Source organism: Maylandia zebra, linkage group LG22 (genome assembly GCF_041146795.1).
Source record: "Maylandia zebra isolate NMK-2024a linkage group LG22, Mzebra_GT3a, whole genome shotgun sequence".
In the NCBI taxonomy this organism is placed as follows: Eukaryota; Metazoa; Chordata; class Actinopteri; order Cichliformes; family Cichlidae; genus Maylandia; species Maylandia zebra.
This window is the reverse complement of record NC_135187.1, coordinates 35,065,660-35,075,289: the sequence shown is the minus strand read 5'-3', so window position 1 is coordinate 35,075,289 and position 9,630 is coordinate 35,065,660. Positions and strand designations below refer to the sequence as shown.

Below are 9,630 nucleotides of genomic sequence, written 5' to 3'. Positions count from 1 at the left end.
TCGTAGCTACAGGACGGCAACGGGTGTGTGCTCAGGTAAGCCTCGGCCCAATTCAGGGCTCGGTCGCGCAGTTTCCCGATTATATAAGAAACTCGAACCGTGTCCGAAACGAAAGAGCGGGGCGAACGTCCGAACGCCAGCTCGCACTGTAACAGAAAACCGCTACAGGCCCCTGGGTCACCCGCATACGACTCCGGCTCCGGGGAGGCCGCGTCGCGAAACAGGTGACCCCGCTGGGGCTCGGGATCCGCCGCGGGCTGAGGCAACGGCGCGGTCGGGGCGGGCAGCGCTGAGCTACCGGCGGCGGGTTCCGACTCCGCCGAGGGTTGAAGGGACTGAATGTCGGATTGCATTTTAGCCTGCTCGTCTGTGAGTGTGTGCACTTGAGCCAGTAGGTACTGCAGCGTCTGTTCGTGGCTACCGATAATAGCCCCCTGCTTACTGATCGCTACGCGGGCTGGGTCCGCTGTGTCCATATAACTGGCCTGAGTATACTGTCACGGCTCAACGGCACGAGGGAACAGGGATGGACACAGGCGCAGAAACCAACCCGGAAGCGAGGTGACAGAAAACAAATGATTTATTTCCGCCCACAGGTAAACAAAGGTGAAACACAAAGCGACGCCACCACACTAGTGGCGCGTAGGATTCGTCGGTGATAATGAGGGCGACCTAGACACCTCTAGGAGACGGCTGAACAGCGGGGACAGCGGGGAGGTAGAAACAGGACTAGGTAGGGGCCGGGGGCACTGGAACAAGAGGAGATCACGATCAGAGGGATCCAGCAGACAACCAATAATCCTCCGCAGTTGAATTGAATTGCCTTACTTGGTTTCAGATGGAGGGGACAGGTGGAGCGGAAAACCCGGAAGCGGTCGAGGCGTGGGGAGGCAGGCAGGTGAGCGGTGGGCCGGCAGGCCACGTTGTGTAAGCAGCTGGCGGCCCAGGTCCAGGAGGACGGGAGCGAGGGGAACAAGATCTCCACTCCGGGTGCTATCGCTGAGGACAAGAAAAGACAGGTCAGTCATCACACGGCATTAAGACAAGGTTTAGGATGCTCCACTGAACTAACATGGGAATAGCAGATACTCAGGCAATGAGTGGTTGAGAGCGCAGGTCTGATATACCGCTGGCACGATTGCTCACAGGTGGTCAGCCAGGGAGGGGCAACCGGACTCCGCCTAAAGGAGGAGGAGCCGCTGTCTGAGACCTGCAGGTGCCCAACCAGACCATGACACCTGTAGGCCCATTTTTTTGAGTATTTTAACTTACTATACATCAATACAACCCTTATATCCCACATTTTAATAATATGTGTGTAACAAATCCATAGTAACTATAGAAATTGCTAAAAAAAAAGTGCAATAAACCACGAAAAAATTTAAAAACGTTTTTTGTTTTTCACATATTTTTGTTGATACAAAAATATCAAACCTATATAGCTCAAAATTGTAAATGAAAAAAAGTTGCACAAAGTCCTTTCAAACTACACAAAATTTATTTGGAGTTTTTTCATCAATTCATTTTTGAGATATAATCATTTTTATAAACAGTAGTAAAAAACGAAAATCAATAAAATGCATATTGGGCACAATTTAACAACATGACAATAAAAATACAACATCAAAATGAACTATTTATAATAGTACAATACAATAATAGTACTTATAAGTGTCACAGGAATTTATATACAGAAAGGCACAGTCAAATATTGCTTTTCAGTAGCCCCGGTGGAGCATAACCAATAAATAAATAAATTAATATTTTGCACAATTTGGCAACATGACAATAATTTAAAAAAAAGTTTACAATAGTGCAGTAAAAGTTCTTAGTGTCACATTACTTTTAGAGAGAGAAAAAAGTCAAATATCATTCTTCAGCAGCAGTAGTGGAGGTGTGATAGGCCCTGTGACAGTTCCTGTCCACAATGACGCACAGAGCCACTTTGCATGCCTCACACTTGAAGGGTGTGCACTTCCCACACAGCCTGCACTTCCGGCGCCCCTTTGTGGCTTTGTTTTGACCAGATGCCCCTTCAACAATGGCAACTGGGATGTGTTGGTAGCTCTTCGCTCCTGATTGTGAGGACACCCCACAGAGTTCAGCGACCAACTGCTCCTGGAAATCCTGGTGCGTCATTGGCTGCTGCTCCAGTCTGCCACAGAGCTCCTTGCTGACCAAGTAGCTGTTTGTGACAGCAATGTCTATAAAGTGGTGCAGAACTGTCACATACCACTTCCTGCTCTTTCTCCATGAAGAATAGGAGCCAATCAGCTGGTCTGACAGATCAACTCCTCCCATAAAGCGGTTGTAGTCCTTTACAGCTGATGGCACTGGCACCTCAATTGCTCTGTGTTGTCCTTCAGCCTTGCACATCCTTTTCACGGTGTCTCCTGAGAAGGCACTGTGCAGAGTTGAGCACACACTCACCTCCCTTGTGTCCATCCACTTGATAAAAATGAGAGGGCCCTCTCTGATCCACCTGATTGTCCCTCGTGGGACAATCAGGTGGATTGTCTGTCGTGGAGATTTTTTTTGTTAAGTTTGGTTTTTGGAGATTTTTTTGTTAAGTTTGGTTTTTGGGACTCCAACTCTAGTGTCCCGAAATGTCCCACATGCTCCAAACCCCAGATCATAAAGGTGGTGAAAAAGTGCTGGGCTTGTATAAAAGTTATCACAATAAATGTGATATCCTGTTCCCAGGTAGTTTTTGTTTATAAGTGCCATCACAGCATCAAATGACAGCCCCTTCCCAGTTACCAGAGTTGACCTCCCTGTATAAATGTTAAAATCCACTGTGTAGCCTGTGTTGTCAGATAGCACAAAAAGTTTTATCCCCCACTTTGTTGGCTTGCTTTTTATGTATTGCTTCAGGAAAACTCTGGCTTTAGTGGAAACCATGCGCTCATCCACAGAGAGGTTTTGCTGTGGGTGGTATACAGCTTTGCAGGATACACGTAAACTGTCATACAGGGGACGTAGTCTGTGCAGGCAGTCATAATCTGTAGTTCCTTTTTTTCTGTCATTGAGAGTGTCTTCCGCAGGTCACTCATATGAATATTCCAAGTGATGGTGAGGAACCGGTCTCTGGTCATGACCTCAGACGGATATTGCACATGAAAAATCGAATTCACGCGCCAAAAATCTCTCATTTTAGGCAGCTTTAGAACCCCCATGTAGAGTGTTATGCCAATGTAATGGTACAGTTCAGCCTCTGTGAGATCAGTCCATGTGAATTTTTTGCCTGCAGCAATATTTTTAGCTGCATTATTGTTTGTGTTGACACACAGTGTTCTTATAGCAGCATGGTCAAAGTATATCTTGAATAGTTCAGATGGCGATGGACTGTCCACACATTCTGAAAATGGCAGCTGCACACCTGGCTTTCTTTTTGGACAGAAATTCGGTAGAGAATGAGGCAAGCTGTCAGGGTCCTTTTCACTCATCCAGGCAGCTGCATCACCGGGAAGTGACCTGGAGCGCTTGCCTCTTTTTGCCGGAGGACAAGTCATCCGACTCCTTCCCCTCCCTCTGCTTCCCTCCGGAGTAGGGGCTGCTTCAGTTGAGCAGGAGACTTCAGTTCCCTCCTCTTCAACATTATCAACACTATACACAAAAGAAATTATACCATCTGTTCAATTTGTAAAGCACGAGAGTTATATAACGGTGTGTAATTTGGGCAAAATTGTGTCGCGGTGCGAAATTCCTCTTTTGCACTGCAAACGTAATTTTTGCTACGTTTCTCTTCCATAAAAAACATTATTTTATTTCAAACAATATACATACTTGTCTTGGCAAGGGTCAATCCCTTCAACGAAGTCGGCCTCATCCTCACTGTCGGCAGAATCAGGATCCGACAAATGGCCAGAAGCTCCGTATTCAGGAGGGGCGGTAATCAGATCCAAAGCTTCGCGCAATGTGAAGTATTTGGTGTGTCTGGATTGTTCCTGTATAATAATGTAATGGGTGGATGTGTTTGAGTGTGTAAAAAGTGTGTGTTCTGTGTTTTGTACGTGTATGTTTCTAGAAAAAGCGACAATATACACGAGCGAGAGAAATAACTAAATTTCTCGGGTGAAATGACGTCACTTCCTGTTGTTGTTGTACAGGTCCACGTGATAGGTCACGGTGACAACGTGACGAGGCATAATCAAAGTAGGAAGTGATGTGTACGGCTGATCAGATCGATAAAGAGTCTGGCTGAGGATTATGGTTTTTTTTTTATTTGTTCGCTTTTTACATGATTTCTGCAAACATATTAGAGGAAGGAAACATCTCTCTGGGAAAAGCTGCATGTGCGATATGTAAGTACAAGTTCTCCAGTTTCATATGCAAAAAAAATTATTGCGCTAGCTTACGTGGTTGCAGTTCTACTGGGATTTAAAAATAGTTAGGCAAATCGGAGCGGGACCGCTCTGCTCGGTTCTAAAGGGTTAAATAAGCTACGCATATCTTCAGTGTTGATTTCCCAGATCGTGTTCTTCCCATTCAGCTGACTCCTCAGGACTTGCCTGACCCTCTGCTTGGTACTTGGTACCAAGCAGCCTCTTCGTGGTTCCCATTTGCCTGTGATGACTGACCCGCCGGAGGATGTTCTGTCTGGCCCGTCGGTCCAGCCTCCTATAAAGCCCTCTCACTTCACTGCATATCCGCATCTTGGTTCCTTTGTTAAATTTTACAAGGCTTGCCACATGACAGCACGTGGGTGGCTTGGTGCTAATCGAGAGACAGGCTGGAACTTTGGATGGTTAGAGGTCAATCAGTGATGTAGGCGACGCAGCATGGTGTTGGTGTGCTCCCCACAACATGAATTTGATAAGCGCCACCTACAACCCTGAATTAGATAAGCGGGAGACCATGGATGGCATGTTATTTTTGTGTACTGGACATTTTAAATGTGTTCCATGACCACTTTTATTCCTATTTGAAATATGTTTATCACATTATGTATTGTCCCTCTGCTTGTCCCTGATATAAAAATATCCTGTAAAAGCCAGTCCTCTACACATGTTTTATTCTTTTAAACATTTCAAAAACTATTTTAAATAGGGTTACACTACTGGTCAAAAGTTTTAGAACTCCCCATTTTTTCCAGATATTTAGTGCAATTTAAGTTGCTCAAGGCTAATGAATAGCTTGAAATGCTACAACAGTAAGTTGTGAACTGCCAGTGGGTACCAAATGGCACTCAGACAGGAAGAGGTCTGGCAGACCCAAAGCCACAACTGAATCAGAGGACAAGTTTCTGAGAGTTAACAGTTTGTGTGATAGGTGGCTCACAGGAGAACAGCTTCAAGCACAGCTTAATAGTGGTTGTGTTAGCAAGTCTCAGTTTCCACTGTTAAGAGAAGACTTCGAGCTGCAGGTTTGACAGGGCAAGTTGCGGGAAGAAAGCCATTCCTAATATTTCAGAATAAGACAAAGAGGCTTGCCTGGGCCATGAAACACAGTCACTGGACTACTGAAGACTGGAAGAATGTATTATGGACTGATGAATCAAAATTTGAAATCTTTGGTTCATCACACAGAATCTTTGTACACCATCGAGTAGGCGAAAGGATGGTTCCACAGTGTGTGGCATCAACTGCCAAACATGGAGGAGGAAGTGTGATAGTTTAGGGCTGTTTTACTGGATCCCGGGTAGGTGAGTTGTACAGAGTGAGAGGTACCCTGGACTAAAATGGCTATCACAGCATTCTGCAGCACCATGCAGTATACTTTGTTATGCACCTTGTTGGTTAGGGGTCCTACAGCAAGATAATTACCCAAAACACAACTCCAAGCTATGCCAGAACTACCTCAGGAAAACAGAACAAGATGGTAAGATGGTAGTTTGGGATGTACTGGACAAAAGAGTGAAAGCAAAGTGATGTACAAGTGCGATACATTTCTGAACAATATTTGATATTTTTCTATTGTAGAAAGAATGCCACGGGTGTGTTTAGCTGTTATATCTGCCAAAGGTGGCTGCTTTGATGAGTCAAAAGTTTAGAATACATTTCGGTCTATAAATTGATTCCATGATTTCTTTTTTAACTCCAATTGCTTTTTGTACCAAGAGTTTCTTTTTAATTCCGGATTTCCTAATGCTTGTTTTAATCATTACCGTGGTAATACATTTCTGCTTATTACACAGAAACTGGTCTTTCCAGGTAGACATCACTATTGTTTACGTTTGTTTTAAAAGGTTATTAAAATGGTTATCACGATGTTATTAAATAGAAACAGGCGGTTTGGCTTTTTGCAGCTCTGTTTCCTGCACTGTAAAACCCAATAAGTTAATTTTACTCAAAACTTTTGGTGAAACTGATTACATAAAATATTTTAAGTAACTAAAACTTAAAAATAAAAGTTAAATAAACACACTTTATTTATTAGCTTTAGATAAATATTTTTAAGTACCATTGATAAATGTTTTTATGTTATATCCACATTTTTGGTTTAGTACTCTCTACTTGATATTTTGAGTTTCAAGTACAAATCTAGCTCAAGTAACTTTAAGGAATTAATTTTTAGTTTCAAAATGTTATCCATTTTAAGCTAATACAACTCAAAAATTTTAAATACAAATGCTCGTAATATCCAAATCTACTGTGTTTTGAATTTGATATAAAAAAAAAGTGCCCAAAATAATTACACTTGTAAAAACATAAGACAGAAAATATAAATTCAAGTTACAAATTTATTGAGTTACTTTGACACATAGCCTTTCTAACAAAAAGCCCAAAGACATAAATCCACCACATTTTATAGGGAATAATGTCAGAAATTTTGGCACAAGGTTACAATATTAGAAATAAAGAATTTCACAACATGTTTTAAGAGTATTCAAATTTGATTAGGCAAGGCAAGGCAAGGCAAATTTATTTGTATAGCACAATTCAACAACAAGGTGATTCAAAGTGCTTTACAGAGACATTAGAAACAAAAACAAATAAAAAGCATGATTTAAAATTAATTAAAACAAGCAAACAAACAAACTAACTAAACACACACATTTCACACCTGTTCGCGCGATCTGAACCCTTATCGTAAGGGGAGCTACTAGTCCTTCTGTGGACGAGCTACTTTCTATTTTAAATTCCCTGAATTTAAAATACTCTCTAGACCCAGTCTAGACCCAGTTGGGGAGCTACCCAGAGCTCCAATTCCACACCTGTTCGCGTGATCTGAACCCTTATCCTAAGGGGAGCTACCAGTCCTTCTGTGGACTAACACATGAGTATGGCCTTTTTATTAAAAAACAAACAAAAGGAAAAGAAAATCCTGCATTATTAGGAGGGAAAACCGAATGAAAGTAATAGTATAGTATAGTGCAGCTAATACACTGAAATATAATTGGTAACCTTTTTAATATGCCAATACTGTGGTTATGCTAAATGCACATTTGTAGAGTGCAATCACAGTCTCAACAACAAAGCAATAAAACTTTAAATAGAAAAATACTTCTTTAGAGACATAAACAAAGTGTTATAAACCTCCTTAGCGCCTTATGTCAGTTATGAGTAGTTCAGGAGGAACGTTCCTTAAGTGACATTCAAGATCCCACCTAGAAGCCAGAAATGTAGTGAGATTGTCCTTCATTTTCTCTATAGATTTGCAGTTATCTGACTAAAAACACAATCAAAATCAACTAAAACACAAGTGATAATGGGGGAAAAAAATAAATAAATAAAATAAAATCACCCCTTTTACTTTGGATGTGGCTTTTAGATAATGAAGTATGAAACAGAGTCTGCAAAGATTTCTTTATTCTATTCTCTCTTTTTATAAAAAACTTATCCAGACTTGGAAACATGATAAACTGAATTACTTGCTTTAACAGGCACTTGAGGGCTGTGTAGGAATCCTGGACATTATTCTGCTGCCAAAAGATCATTTTTAAGACTCAGCACTTTGGGCTTCAACTTCCCACCCTCCAGACCCATCAAAACTTTCTGAATAAAGTCAAAAATGTTGGCCAAACATTTTGGGTAGCTTAGGTGCAGGACGTCGGTCAGTCCAAATATTACTAGAAATGCATCAGCCAGGGTGGTGAAAACAACGATCATGTTACCCTCGACCAAAACTGCAGTCTTCTCAGGGCAGAAGAATGTTGCATCGCTGGAATTGGCTCTGATCAGGAGGAGTCCAAGTGGCACTTCACTAATATCTGGTCTATCAGAATGCATCATCTACAGAAAACAAAATTACTACATGTTAGTACATTCCTATTTCTCTTAGTTTCATCTATACAAGTCACATTTCTGGATTATTACTAGCTCAGATATCAATTGTTTGAACAACAAAAAAGCCACATCACACCAAAGATTTGAGAAAACAAACTGACAAAAATAGTACTTTTAGTAAAGCAAAGTCATACCTCTTCGTAGCAATAACAACAGAAAGTCAATAGGAGTTATATATTTTTTTCATTTGTACAGTGATGTATGGTTGGGCTAGGAACATTATAGAAGGTCTACACACATTAAAAACATGTAGTGTTTCCATTATGTGACATGGACACTGTTGTAGACAGATCCAAGCATGGAGATGCTTCTCAAACTGTCAAAGTGTCATAATGTTTTGAGAAATCTAAACAAGGATGCTACTAAGATATTGTTCACAACTTTGTCCAAAACTTACATCCCATGTTTTGATGAAGGTAGAGGTGTCTTCGTACAAATAGGCAGAGAGGGCATGAAGCACACCAGCACTTTGGGCATGGATATCAGCTTGTTCCTACATCACAAGAAAATTTTTATTTTAAATTATTGGCTAACCTAGTCAAGAATGGTAATTAAAATTGGAAAAATTGATCAAATTAAATAAAGCTCAAAAAACAAGACAAAAACCCACTAACCTGGAGATTATAGCTTCTGAAGAGCTGAGACAGGACATCAGACACGTTCCCTGTGCAAACAGCTTTCTTTCTGAATAAGCTCTGGAGCCGGGGAGCATGTTGGTCCAACAGCATAAAAGTGGTTCTTCAGGTGGAGGTTTGTAATCCTGTGGAATTCTGCACAGATCTGAACACACAGGATACATTTGTGTTTACAAGTTTCAATTAGTCTATAATTCTTTGCAAAATACATCAAAATCCTTACACTCCAAAGGCATAATTTGTTCAGACAGGCCAGATAACAGGAGTTGATATAAAATACATCTTGTTAGATACATCTATATACATTCTTACCTGGGACTGGGATTTCAGAGTAGGCCAGCAATCCAGGATCTGACCTACTGGTAGGTCATCATTGATGATCTCTTTGCATTGCAAGGCCAAAGTTGTGAGCATCAGCTTTGTAATCAGGATTCTTTTCACTTTTCTCGACTTCATCTACAATCTGTAGTCTTAGCTGGTCAAGGTAAACAGCATCTTCACCCCTGAAAATTTACTTCTGCCCTGACATGGACATAACAGTAAAACACAGAAGACAAGACAGACTACACAGAGAACAGAAAAGACACACAACCAAGGAGACACAGATGAAACATAACCAGCCCAGAACTCAACTAAACCTTAACTAATAATAACAACAATACAAGAACTTCACCTCATTTCAATATAACATAAGAAAGCAAAAATACAAAATAAACTCAAAATTCTGTGTCACAGACCCAGCCCCTGACAGATAAAAAAAACTAAGT

The 9,630-nt window shown here is 41.2% G+C and overlaps 2 long non-coding RNA genes across 2 annotated transcripts; both read right to left on the bottom strand.

Moving 5' to 3' along the window:
• Positions 1 to 612: 612 nt before the first annotated feature.
• Positions 613 to 1,228, bottom strand: LOC112430182 (uncharacterized). Its single transcript, XR_003021969.2, has 3 exons — positions 1,073 to 1,228; positions 829 to 999; positions 613 to 749 (listed from the first exon to the last, which is right to left on the bottom strand). It is a non-coding gene; the product is annotated as an uncharacterized LOC112430182 (long non-coding RNA).
• A 6,801-nt stretch (positions 1,229 to 8,029) lies between these two features.
• Positions 8,030 to 9,382, bottom strand: LOC112430181 (uncharacterized). The gene is made up of 4 exons (XR_003021968.2): positions 9,176 to 9,382; positions 8,843 to 9,008; positions 8,626 to 8,721; positions 8,030 to 8,174 (listed from the first exon to the last, which is right to left on the bottom strand). It is a non-coding gene; the product is annotated as an uncharacterized LOC112430181 (long non-coding RNA).
• Positions 9,383 to 9,630: the final 248 nt, after the last annotated feature.